Source organism: Echinops telfairi, unplaced genomic scaffold, assembly GCF_000313985.2.
Source record: "Echinops telfairi isolate 266 unplaced genomic scaffold, ASM31398v2 ScPeMD7_7427;HRSCAF=8465, whole genome shotgun sequence".
Taxonomy (NCBI): domain Eukaryota; kingdom Metazoa; phylum Chordata; class Mammalia; order Afrosoricida; family Tenrecidae; genus Echinops; species Echinops telfairi.
In genome coordinates this window covers 16249326-16264086 of record NW_022111327.1, presented here as the reverse complement: position 1 = coordinate 16264086, position 14761 = coordinate 16249326, and positions in this window count along the sequence as shown.

The window sequence follows — 14761 nt, the reverse complement described above, 5'->3', positions numbered from 1 at the left end:
GGATTCCGGGAACCCAAGAGGCAAGAAAATTTTGGGAATGATGAGGGCAACAAATGTATAGATGTGCTTTACACAATTGATCTATGTATTGTGACGAATTGTATGAGCCCCAATAAATTGATTATAAAAAAAAAAAATTCCAAAATTGGGATTTTTCATAAGCAATATGTGTATTGTGTGTCAAGTATTTATTTCATATTTTTGCACTATATAAACATAACACTTTGGGATCTCATATATTGCCAGAAAGAGTTCCATGTAGTTCATAAATTAAGAATGAAAATATCTAAGTGATAGTGAAGCAGTTTAGGAAACTCTATTATGTTTAATCCTGGAAGCAAAATAATCCTACTATGTTCAGCACAGGGGGAAAAATGAAGCCATAAAATGGAAGAATACTGCCTTCCACTGTCAAGCCTCTTAAGTCCCTCATGTTGTGCCTTCGAGTTGAGTTGAATGGAGGCTTCTGTGAACTGGTTAGCCTTTGCAGAGGGCTTCTGGGATCGTGGAAATGACCCAGATGCTAGGAGGAAAGAAAAGTGCACACACAGAAGATGGTACTTCCGCCTAAGAATCTTTCAATCTTGCCTGTGGAAGACAGAAGAATGGCTTTTAAGCAAAATTAAAAATACATCACAATAGAGGGTCAATGAGAAAGTATGACAAATCTTAGGAAAATCAAGAAACATCCCTAAGAATTTTTTGGAAAATGCTCTACTTTTTCTTCTAGTTAATATTTACTTAAATGATATAAATGAAAGTGCCTGAAGCAGAAACTGAAAGCATTTATTATGAGTAAATATTTGTATTACTTGAGCCCAGTGATATGCGAAACAATCAAAGAAGGTAAGAATTGCAAGATGAGAGTTGGGTAGCCTTAGCTAATGTGAAATGGATTGATGTGGTTGACTTTGAAAAAGGGATCTTTAAGGTTCAGGACAGAAATCAATGAAACATTAAGTAAATATTTTGGAACTGGGAAAGATGGTAATTTTCTTAAGTTGATCATGCTACTTCGAACAGGTCATTTTCCTCTCTGAGATTTTTTTTCTCATTTATTAAATTAAGTGATTAGAGTAGTTAATCTCTCTTAAAATAAACTTTATTCTAGAATAATTTTAGCTTTACAGAAAAATTTCAAAATAAAGCAGAGTTCACATATATTCCTCGGCATTCTTATATTGTTAACATCTTACACCACTTTGGTAGATTTGCCAAAACTAAGGAACAAATATTGGTACATTATTATAAACTAAACTCCAAATTGTATTCAAATTTCACCAGTGTGTATATTAATGGCTTCTGGTTGTTCCAGGATTCAATCCAAGGTGCCACGTTGCAATTAGGCATCATATCTTCTCAGTAGTCTCTGGTCCATGACAGTTTCATAGTTTTCGGTTGTTTCTGATGGCCTTCATTGTTTTAAGGGTTCTGGGCCACATGATTTTTAAATGTCCTTTCATTGGGGTATGTGTAATGCATTTCTTAATATTCACCTGGGTTGTGGGTTTGGGGTGAGAATATTAAAGCTGTGAATTCCTCATATGCTTCCATGACGTTAGCATTTGTTAGGTGCTCACTTCGACCCATAATGACACCAGATACAGAATGAAACGCTACCCCATCTTCGTCCATCCTCACAGGACTTATATCTTTGAAATCAGAACCCTTAAAACAATGTAGGTCATCACTTTCAGTCAGAATCAACTTGATGGCAATGATGTCCTGCATTATTTTCAAGTTGCTAATGATATTTCCATGGCTTATTATTACGTGTAATGTTAATCTTGATCACTTGATGAAAGCAGATCTATATCAATGGTCTGTGATTGCGGTAAAAAGTAACACAACTTTGGTAGTTTTAAACAACATCAATGCATTACCTTACATTTCTGTAGAAGTCTAACACAATACTTTGGACTGAAATAACGATATCACGAAAGTTGTGTTCTTTCTCTGAAGGCTCTAGAATGGACTCTATTTCTGTGGAAATTTTGTTTGATTTATGAGTCTCAAGAAGTCACTAAAATTCCTGAGCTCATGCCCTTTCCTCCATCTTCGAAGTCTGCATTAGGTAGTTGCAACAAAAAGCCCACTGTCAACAAATCGATTCCAACATTCAGTGACCCTAGAGAACAGACAATAACTGCTCTCTGGGTTTCTAAGGCTGTCAACCTTCCCAAGAGTGGAAGACACATCTTTATTCTATGGAGTGGCTAGTGGATTCAAACTGCTGACATTGCAGTTAGCAATCAAATGTGGAAAACACGAAGCCACTAGCCTCCTGTGCGGATGGTAATCTTTTCAAATCACTTCACCCTGATTCTTCTACTACCTTCTTTTTTCATTAAAAAATACATTTATGATGGCAAAACACATCTGAGCTTTGCTGGTTTGACAATTTAAAATGTATAGCTCAGCAGCATTAGTTATAATCCTCACTTTTGAATTTATTATCATCATTATTTACCAAACTCTTCTATCTCTCCAAACAAAAACTCTGCAACTAGTAAGCAATAAGGCCCCATTTCTCTCTGATTCTAACTCTGTTAGCCTCTAACTTACTTTCTGTCTCTGTGGATTTGCCTATTCTTGGCATTTCATATACACTTATACAATATGAGAATTTTCTGTGTTTTTTTAAAGAAGTTTTTTAGAGACATAATCCACATCTCCAATTCAATAGTTCAATCATATCAAAAAGAGATGTACAATCATTATCACAGTTGACTGCTCAAAGTATAGAACAATATCATTGATATCACCTTCAAGTGAAGTTTTCTCTGAAGATCATCCAACAACAGTTGCAGCAGTGCATTGGCAGGGAACTGCCAGAGGTTCAGGCTGGATTCAGAAGAGGATTTGGAACAAAGAACATCCTTGCTAATTTCAGACAGATCTTGGCTGAAAGCAGAGAATATCAGAAATATGTTTACTTGTGTTTCCTTGACTATGCAATGGTATTTGACTTTGTGGATCATAACAAACTATGGATATCCTTGAGAAGAATGGAACTTTTTATTGTGCTCATGGAGAACTTGTAAATGAATCAAGAGGCAGCTGTGTACACATTACCAGGCATAGCTTATCATTTAAAATCAGCCAAAATATGTGTCAGGGTTGTATCTTCTCACCAGATTATTCAATCTATATGCTAAACAAACCATCGGAGAAGCTGGTCTAAATGAACAATAACACAGCATCTAGATTGGAGGAAAACCCATTTAACCACCTTGGAAATACAGATGACACAAATTTGCTAGCTGAAAGTAAGAAAGAATTGAAGAACTTGCTGATGAAGATCAAGGAATGAAGTCTGCAATATGGATTACAGTTCAGCTTTTTAAAAATACCTAAATCCTCACAACTGAACCAATTGTACCATCATGACAAAGGGGAAAAGATAGAAGTTGCCAAAGATTTTTGTCTTGCTTGAATTGAAGTAGCAATCAAGTTATCCAATAAAGCATTGCATTGGGCAACTCTGATACATAAGACCTCTTTTTAAGATGTTGATAAGAACTTTGTTACTTTGAGGACTAGAGTTTGCCTGACCCAAGCCATGATATTTCCAATTTCCTCATATGCATATTAAATTTGGACATAAAATAAGGAAGACCTAAGAAAATTCAAGGGAGCTGGCAAAAGAATCTTCAAAGTATCATACACTGCCAATCTCTAACCTAACCAATGTCTCTTGGAAGAAGTATAGCTAGAATGAGCCTTAGAAGTAAGGATGGTGAGACTTCATCTCAAGTATGTTAGATGTGCTATCATACCTAAAAAAGTTTTCAGAGACTAGACCCTGGAAAAGGATACCATGTTTGGTCAAGTGGAGAGGCAGCAAGAAAGAAGAAGGCTCTTGACACGATGGCTAACACAGTAGTTGCAACCATTGGCTCAAACCTAGGAACAATTGTGGGGATGGCGCAGGGCTGGGCTGTGTTTCATTCTGTTACACATAGGGTAGCTATGAGTTATGATAGCATCTAACAAAGACATCAAGTATTGAAACATTGACACTTTTTTTCCTACTGGAGGAAGCATTAGTCTGCCTGTTAAATGTAGTATTTCCCAGCTTTGTCAACTAAAAAGCTATTTCTTTTTTTCCATGTTTTTTTTGTTTGTTTTTACCAAATATGAGTTGGGAGATGAAGCTCGGCTTCCTATATTGGGAGTTTTTTCCTGTATCTAAATTTTTCTTTATAATTTAGTTTCATTTTTCCCTCCTCCTCTTTGTGTATTTATTTATAGTAGTATGATGGTGTGGTAGTTACATAATCTGGTGTCAATTTGAGGATTAAGAGTGTAGGGGTGGAGTCTAGCCTGTCAATCAGGATATAGACAATGAGGCCTCTGTGTGGTCATGGCGTTTTCCTGAAGATTCTGGGAACTTCTGGATTTCCTCCTTGTAGAGAGGAGACTCTCTATCTCTGCTGAGTCCCTTCAAGACATTGCAGCTGACAAGACACATGCAACTGTGCTAGTGCCATGAGCTGGAAAGCCACATGGAGACCCCTGGCAGTGGTGAGATGCTTACACTACCACTGGATCTACAAGACTTCCCAACCACTGGCCTGTGATCTTCCAGCACATGGCATCATTTCATGTGTTTTGTGAGTCTAAAGAGGACCTTATAGATTGCTATAGGACATATGGGCTAATATCTGATTTATGGACTTTATCTGCACTGGGCTGGGATGTTTTCTCAATATTCAATTGTTCCTGTATGTAAAGCTCTTTCTTATTCACATATGAGAGTCCTTGATTTTTTTTCCGTAGTCTACCTATACTAACACAGATAGCATGTATATATATTGTATACTTTGCACTATGCAGTATTCCAAAACTATGTTACTGGTTTTGTTTTTAATATAAGCATTTCTTATATTTTGGTTTTCTAAATTACAAAAATTAAGCATGATGATTAGTTTTAAAATTATCAATATTGTAGTGTAAATAGATAACCTCAAATGTTTCCTTAGCCTTTCTCAATCCTATTCACTAAAGATGACAACTACCTTCAACTTCTATGATATCTTGACATTTTTAAACAAAAATAATGATTTAGATATGATGAATTTAAAAGGGTGATCCTTTTGATATTTTAAATAGGATCATACTTTACATGATTTTAGGTGATTTTTTATTCATATAACAATATGTCCTGGAGATTGCTGCAAGTCAGTTTATTCATATCTACCTATCTCAGTGATTTTAATGGCAAGGGGGGAGGGAAAAAAGAGCTGATGCCAAGGGCTCAAATAGAAAGCAAATGTTTAGAAAATGATGATGGCAACATATGTACAAATATGCTTGATACACTTGATGTATGGATTATTTTAAGAGCTGTAAGAGCCCAAGTTAAATGATCAAAAATAAAAATAATAATGTTAATAACTACATGATATTCTCATAGTATGTATTAACCTTATCTACTTAGTCTCCTCTTGATGTACTATTAGGTTGATTCTAGCCTTTCAGTATTGAAAGTAATGCTAGCATGTGCTTTTGTAAATAGATTCTTGTCATTTACAGTAGTTATGTTCCATAATTTTTCCCTGAACATTGAATTTGTGCATACTGAACCAACCTTGTACCTTGTACCTCCACGGGAAAAGTGATCGAATTCACCCCCTCTACCCATTGTGTACACCTCTCTGCAAATAATTATAAATGTTGAAATTACAAATGAATTTTAGCCAGCAGATAAATTTGAAAAAGTGGAATCCTCAAATATTGAGGATCAATTGTATATCTTTGTACACATACGCTAGTATTTCTGCTGGAATAAAAAACTTACAGGTCTTTTCTTGCTCAGAATCTTTCCTCAATCAAACTCTCTAGAGAAATATAACCTATGCTGGTATTAATTTAAAAAAAACTTAACTTAGATGTAGTCAATTAATGTGGTCCTTCTAGCCATATTTCTTATGTTATGTATTATACATTCTAACCCCTTTGCCTGCAGTTGTAATCCTATTTTGGGGGGAGTTTTCTTCTATGCTAATGGACAGGATTTAGGGGGGATGAATTCTGAGTGTCCATGTTATTAAAGAGTATGAACCAAGACAGCACCCTTTGTTTCTTTGGGGATATGATCTACTGAAATACAAAAACCACACCCCCAAAGCCATTTCCCTGTGTATAAGAGCCATTTGGAAGCACAGGGCCAGACCGGAAAGAAAGCCACCAGTAGAACACATTCTAGATACCTGTCTAAAGTGTCTGAGAGCAGAGGCATGAAGATCATTGGACAAAGCAATGGAGCCAGGCTGAGACTGGAGGGCAAGGCAGGGAGATCATGAGCGAGAACAGAGGTGCCGTACCAATACTATGAGACTGTGAGGCAAAACAGCGTGGTGACTTCCTGGCTATGGAGGCAAAGGCCAAGGGAGCACGTGATTGAAAGAGAGTGTCTTGGTTGCTGGATTAGGATAGGTGTTGCTATGGGTAAATAATTTTATTCTTAAGGTGTTCAGATTCTGGCTTATGGTAAACTGTTAATTTAGCTAAGTAGCCCCTTAATTCTTAATGTCTAAGACACATGATTCTCTGCTTCTATTTCAATAAATTATTGGATCTAGCATAGATTATAGTGCCAACAAAGAAACTATTTATGTAAGAATAGGTAAAGGAGGATGGCGGTGGTGGTGGCATGGCTGACTTCTGCCTCATGGCAATAGGGAAGTCAGAGGAGGTCTAATATAGCCCCCAGGCCAAGTTTTGCCCTGACCCTTTGGTAAATATAAAATAAAGATGTGTCAAATATTTTTCTTAGTTCATTAATTAATAAAAGATGCAAGATATAAGCAAGTATGATGTTGGGAGTCATTCAAATAAAAATTGGAAATTATATTTTATATTGCTGTTTTTAGATTCCACTGAGTCAGTTCTGACTCAAAGTGACTGTACAACAGAAAAACCACCACTCAGTCCTTCACCATCTTTACAGTTATTCTCATGCTTGAGCCCAAGGTTGCAGCCACTGTGTCAGCCTATCTTGTCATGGGCCTTTTTCTTTTCACTGCACCTCCACATTATCAGGCATGATGTCCTTCTCCAGGAACTGGTCTCTCCTGATAAGATGTCCAAAGTATGTTAGATGAAGTCTCACGATCCTTGCCTCTAAAGAGAACTTTGGCTATATTTCTTCCAAAAAAATTGTTTTCCCCCCTGCGGTCCATGGTCCTTTCAATATTCTTTGCCAGCACCATAATTAAAATGCATTGATTCTTCTTTGTTCTTCCTTATTCAATGTCCAACTTTCACAGGCATTTATATGTATATGAAATTGAAAATGCTTAAATGTATTTATATAAGTGGTTATTATCCTACAGGTCAATAAAATGCAACACCTGTGAATATTTTTACTATGGGGCAGAAAAAAGGTGTAGCTCAACTAGACTAAGTATATTTGCTTAACAATGGACAGAGATATAATTTTCATTGCTATAAAATTTCTCCAACTTAACATCTAACCCTACAGAGTTGTAAAATAGCAAATCAATAGAAAGTACATAAAGCTATGGCATCATATAAACAAGTGTCTAGTAGACAATGCCCAACACTTCCATGAATTGACAATTATTTTTGGACTCACTTTTGGTCTTATGGCACTGTACCTGGCACAGAGGAGGTACTCAGCAGTTATTGCAGCAAGAGCATGTATGGATAAGGCATTAGTACCTTTTCATACATCTTAAGGGATATCATGAGGAAAGAAGAATATATTGATATTTATGGCTCCCTTTAAGGTACATATACGTGAAATATAAGGAAAGACAAAATAGTAAGTGGATGAATGGCAGAAACTATTTTCTGCTCTTAGGGCCCTATGAATCACACACATTTCTACAATATATATTGTCTTATAAATGAAAAGAATATATTTTGCCAAACACAGATAGAAAGAGAAGTGGCTTGGTCATCTCTATCAGGACCTGTGAGAATAAGCGTTGATTGCACCACTATAATATGCATATTTTCTAAAAGCATTATTCTATTAGCCAGACCAATTGAATACAGTTATGACTGGAAAATAATTTACTGATCCCCATCCTCACAATAACTCAATGACAACGTCCCAAATAACCTATTTCCCTTCATCCTTAGACTCGCCACCATCTAGCAGCCAGAGTGACCCAGCTGGCTAAAATGAAAACAATGAGCAGCAAGTTCTGTAAATAAAGGTGGTGGACCCACTTTTTAACAAAAGACAGAATTTCTGGGAAAGTGGAAAATGTCAGAGGGATACAAAAGCCAAGGAAAGTGTCAGCTCTAAGTGGACAATAGGTGCGCACTATTCTATGACGTCAGTGTTAGAGAAGAAAAGTGAAAATTCAAACACAATATTCACCTGCCCGGAATGACTAACAAGTAATAAGCACAGAGATAGATTAAATGTGCAGGCTGAAATACACAGGTTTGAAAGTAAAACTGGGGGAGGGGTCTTGATTTAAATAGAACAGGTCTGAATAATGTAACAACCTCTAATTCTTTCTTCAATATCATCTCATTTGAGGTACTTCCAGGAGAAGACAGTTTAAATAAAATGAGTGAAAGATTTCAGTATATAATCCAATAATAAAATAGCTCACTTTGACCCTTGCTGATGTACATTGCTCATTTTTATAAGAGCCATGTGGCTACTACATACAGTAAAGTTTTAATTACCCTAATAAGAAAAAACGTGCAGGCAACAAAAATTCATTATACCCCAAATTAATTTGAGCTATGAACTTCAATTATTTCAAAGTTAACTCTTCATAAAAGTGGGTGATATATAATAACATTTGCGTAGTTATGTTAAATATTTCTCCACTTGGGTTCTGTGCAAGATGGCACAAAGGTACAAAAGGAAATGGGAAAGAAAGAGAATCAGAAAGTCTGGGTGATCCATCAATCAATCAAGACTAAAGGGCTGATGAAAACTTAGTTTCCGTGTAACTGTTCTCATAGCTGTCCAAGGATGAAATGGAGATGACCAAAAGCAGTTAGCTTATTTATAATGGCTCACTATTGATGTTGCAGATGGAATTAGTTGACTACTGAAAGGTTCTGAAAAAGCTGAGATCATACATAAACAAAACAAAAAAATAAGAACCACATGATCATATAACGTGGCAGAGAAAAGGCATTTGACAATATCCAATACCTATTCCAGATAAAACACTCAGCAAAATTAGGATAAAAGGGACATTTACCAACATAATAGAGACCATATTTGAAAACCAACAGCCAACATCTCACTCATCCGGAAAATCTGAAAATATTTCCCTTGGGCACCAGAACCAGACAAAGATGTTTCTTATCACCACTCTTATGTAACATAATGCTGGAAGACTTAGCCAAAACAATTAGACAGCAAAAAGAAATCAAAGGAAACCAAACAGGCAAAAGAAAGTGAAACTCTCACTATTTGCAGATCATAGGTTTTTATATGTATAAAATCTCAAATACTTGACAAAAATATTGTTTGAAATAATAAAAATATTTGGCAACATACAAGACAAAAGGTTAACCAGTAAAAATCAATCTGATTCCTGCATGCTAAGGAAAAGGGATCTAAAAATGATATGAAGAAAACAATACCATTTACAATAGCCACACAAAAATTAAAATACTTATGTATTAATCTAGTTAAATAAACAAAACACCTGCATAAAGAAAATTACAGATCATTACTATAAGAAGTCAAAGGAGACCTACACAAATGGAAGAATACCCTGTGTCTTGAATAGGAAGACTTTGTGTTGTGAAAATGTCAATGCTATCCAAAGCAATCAATAAATACAACAATTTCTATCTAAATCCCCACTTCCATTCTTTAAATAAATGGAAAATAAAGTAATGACTAACTTCATATGGAGATGAGTTATACCTAGGACAAGCAAAGAACTCCTTGAAAAGGAGAACAAAAAAAGAAGAACAAAAAAAGAAGAACAAAGTAGAAGCCCTCACACAGCCCGACCTCAAAAGCTATTATACAGCCACATTAGTCCAAACAACCTCGTACTGGTACAATGGAAGGTACTTAGACCAATGGAACAGAACAGGAAACCTAGAACTGAATGCATCCATAGACAGGCAACTGACCTTCAACAAAGGGGTGGGAGGATATTACAAGGGAAAGAGACCGTCTTTTCAACAAATGATACAAAATTGGATCTCCATCCACAGAAGAATGAAACAGGACCCATACCACATCCAATACACAAAAACAAACTCAAGATGGGTAAAAGACCTAAATATAAATTGCAGAACTATAATGATCATCAATGAGAAAATAGAGTCTTTTAAAAGCATTTAATTTAAAGGCCCTATTTCAGGGCATCTATATACTATCAAACAAGTGGAAGGAAGTGCACACAATCTATGACAAAACAGATGAGTGCGATCTACTTAAATAAGAGACTTGTGTTCATCAGAAGACTTAATTGAAAGGGTAAAAAGAGAGCCTACACACAGGGGACAAATATTTAGTAATGGCACAACTGACAAGGGACTAATCTCTAAAATCTATAGAATACGGCAAGATCTCAGTAAGAAAAACAACAACAAAGCATCCCATTGAAAAGTGGGCAAAAGAAAAAAGAACAGATAGTTCACAAAAGATTGCACTAAATTGGATATCGAACACATGAAAAAATGCTCATAGTCACTAGTCATTCAGGAGATGCAAATAACAACAACCATGAGATATCACCTTATTGATTGACAATGACAACCCAATTCAAAATAACAGAAAACAACAAATGGGGAGGGGGCAGAGAGATTGGAATTCTTATACACTGCTGATATTGAGTTCTTTTGATGTGATTTTCTTTATATGAATTTCAGGATAGGTAATCCATTGAAATAGTAATTAGTTTATTAGTTCCTTAGGATTCTGGCATAGGATATTGGGAGAAATGGGGAGTTAAGAATAATGAGTACATGAATAAAGAAAACATTTTAAAATTTATTGTGGCTATGATTTCACAACTCTTTTCATTATGTAATCATACATGCAACCCATACCTTCATACACATGTATTAAGTAAGCATCAGAGTCTAGCAAAATGGGATGTCGAACGTAGAATCATAAGACTTGGATTCTAATTGAAGCTCTGACATCATTTTAAGAGACTTGACACTAAACAAGCAATTTAATCTTGCAGTTTCATAAAATGGGGATGGCCACAACTTTTCTTTCTGCCTTACAAGGATTTTGAAAGATAATGGGTATGAAAGGGTTTGTAAATTGTCAAATGCCACTCAAATGCTACAAGTACACATTGAATACCTCTTACATGGTCTCTTTTGCTACACTTTAGGTGGGGGTACAATTTGGAGGTTCGGTTTAAAGAGCTAAGACAATTCAGAAAACAAAAGAGAATGAGAACAGGGTAATGGGGAGGGATGGAGGAGACAATAAAAGGGGGGTTTAACAGGAAAACCTTTTTCTTTTCCTTAAAAATTCATTCAGTCTTTGGAGAGAAAGAAAAAGAGAAGCTTCTATTACGCACACTCAATATAAATTGTTTGATATTAAGAGATTTTTGCAGAACCTCAAAGTTCAGATGACAGAGATATGTCCTGTTAAGGTAACATTTTCATTTCTGCTTTTTATTTCCCTCTCTTTCTGTCTTCATCACCCTATTCTATCACACTCATTTCTCGAGTATCTTCATTTTTCTCTCTCTTGGATTGCTATTTTCCTAAGCTTTATTAATATACTTAAGTAACTCTTCATCACCCTAAGAACAAAGCTCACATTCTCTCTCTCTCTCTCTCTCTCTCTCTCTCTCTCTCACACACACACACACACACACACACACACACACACACACACTCCTTCAATGGTCTGGCTTCTGTCTACTTCTCTTTCATGTCAGTCTCTACGGCTCTTTATGGCTCTGAACTAGTTAGTTTTCCTCATAAATTATGCCTTTTTTTCATTCTTGTGGCCTCATGTTATTTATTCAACTTTTTACAAAGGTCTTCATCTTCATTTCACTTGCCCAAAACTTATTCCTCAGACCCAATTCTTGTCTTCTTCCATGCATCACATTGTATTGCAATTTCCCCATTTAAAGCCTTCTCACCTTTGATAATGTGGGCATCGTGGCCTTTGGAATGTATGAGCCTTTTGAACTCCCAGTCCATAGCAAACATGCTTGACACATACAGATAATGTTACTGAGTAAATGGAGCTACCTAAGCCAGCAAAGCCATCTAGAACAATAAGGAACTCTCAGTTACTGGCATATCATAATAAATGGGCTCACAAGCATGCATTTATCTTAATAAACAGCTGAGAGAAATAGATCCATGGGAATTTTAATTGGGACAAGGAATCGTGCATAAGTACTTTGAAGGCATGGGATACTTAGGGTCTTAAGGGAGGCCTGGAGGCCTAAGAAAAGAGCTATCATGAAAGGTGTAGAATTTAAACAGGGGAAATGATTAAGGATTGGGGAGTTTGGATATAAACATATCCAAGGGTCAATTTGGCCTCCAAGAGAATACAGATTAGTGTAATCATCTGGAAGCAGTATGTGGAACAGAAGAATACGGTTCCCCCAAAAGATGCAGAGCTGAAAACTCTCTTGCTCCCATTCTTTTCTGCATACAAAATGTTCAGCCGGAATCCAAAAGTGCGAAAAAAACAGAACTGGGTGTTAGTGATGGTAAACAGCCTTGTCATGCAATGAAAACTCCCCTCTGGCTCCCAGGCCATTATTTGAAAATCATGTTTGTGTGACTTGTAACAACCCATGACTACCTTGGGGAAGGAGTATCCAAGTCCTTAAAGAGCGTCAATGGTATAATTTCATACATTGGGCATATTTTCTTTAACTTAGTATACAAAGAGGCTGGGAACAAATGTGTAAATGTGTTTATTGAGCTATTGGTTAGCCAGATTTTTGATTCAGCTGACTAGCACAGACCTCAAGCCAAATTACGGAGTGTTTCATTTGGCATTGTCATGAACAAATGTAGAAAAACTCCATATAAGCTACAGCTTTCTATGAAGACATTCCTGGTAATTACTTCACGTGCATATCAAAGTCTCTTGCTACAATTCCAGATAATTGATAATCACTTATACCTCATAGGTTGGTTAGATCTTATTATAAGTATGTTTTTAATTGGAAGTGGTCAAAAATACACAGCCATCAGCCCACACTTTCCAAACTGTTCAGCAATAGCAGGAATATGAAGTGTGTAGTGAATGGATAAACCAGGAAGTCGATTACTTACAAGGACTGTGTGGTTGTTGCTGCCAGATGCCATGGAGCCAGTGCCATTGATTCAAAGCCACCCTTTGAAAATATTACCTGGCCCTCTGCCGTCCTCACATGTCATGTTTGAACCCATTGTTGCAGCCACTGTGCCAGTCCATTGTGTTGTCTTCTTCCTCATTTTTAATGTCCTATTTTCATAAGCATGATGTCCCTTCAAAGGAATACATCTCCCCTGTTAACAAGTCCAAAGTAAGTTTCAAAGTCTTACCTCTCTTGCTTCCAAGGAGCTTTCTGGAAGTACTTCTTCCAAGACAGATTATTTTGTTATTCTGGCAGTCCATGGTATTTTCAATATTACTTGTCAACATCATAATTCAAACGTATCAACACTTTTGTGGTCTTTCTTTTTCGATGTCCAGGTTTCACATTCATATACGGCAACTGAAAATGCCATGGCTTGGGGCAGGCGCACCTTAGGCCTCACAGTGAAATCTTTCAACTCTTTAGAGAGGCTTTGTTCAGCATATTTGCCCAATGTACTACGACGGTTGATTTCATGACTGGTGTTTCCATGAACTTTGATTGTGGATCCAAGTAAAATAAAATATTCGACAGCTTCAATCTTTTCTCCATTTTTCATATATTGTTTATTGGGTCAGCTCTAACGATTTTAGTTTTCTTTCAATTAACTTGAGAAACATACTAAAGGCTTCTGTCTCTGATGTCATAAGCAAATGCCTCAAGTCTTCCAATCTTTCAGTAAGCAAAATGCTGTCAACTGTATATCACAGGTTGTTAAGGAGACCTGTTCCAATCCTAATGCTGCTTTTTTCTTCATGCCGCATAACTGTATCTATCAGATTATGTGTTAACATACAGATGGAAAAGTATGATGAAAGGATACAACCTTAATGTTCACCTGTTCTAATTTGAAACCATGAAGTATACCCTAGTCCTGTTTTTAAAAATTGCCTCTTAGTTTATATATAAGTGGTGCATGAAAACAATTAAGTGTACGGAATCCCCATTGTTTACAATGTTAGCCATAGTTTTTTATGATCCACACAGTTGAGTGCTTTTGCATAGTCCATAAAGCACACCTAAATATCCTCCTGGTATTCTCTTCTTTCTGCAAAAATCCATCTGACATAAGCAATGTCCCTTGTTGCACATTCTCTTCCGAATTTATGGCAGCACCCTATCCTTATAATGTTACAGCTCATTTTAAAATTATCTTCAGCAAGATTTTTCTTGTATGTGTTATGAATGATATTGTTCAACAATTTTTGCATGGCGTGAGCAACCTCTACCTGGCTTGTGCAGAAACATAGATCCCTTACAGTTGGTTTCCCACATACCTATTTTCCTAGACCTAGTCATGGTATAGACTAGTGATTTATTCCAGTGCTGCATCAATTTGTTAAAACATTTCAATATATATTCCATCAAATTCTAGAGCCTTGTTTTCAGATAATGCCTTCAATATATCTTGAATTTATTCTTCCATTATCATCAGTTCTTGAAATGGT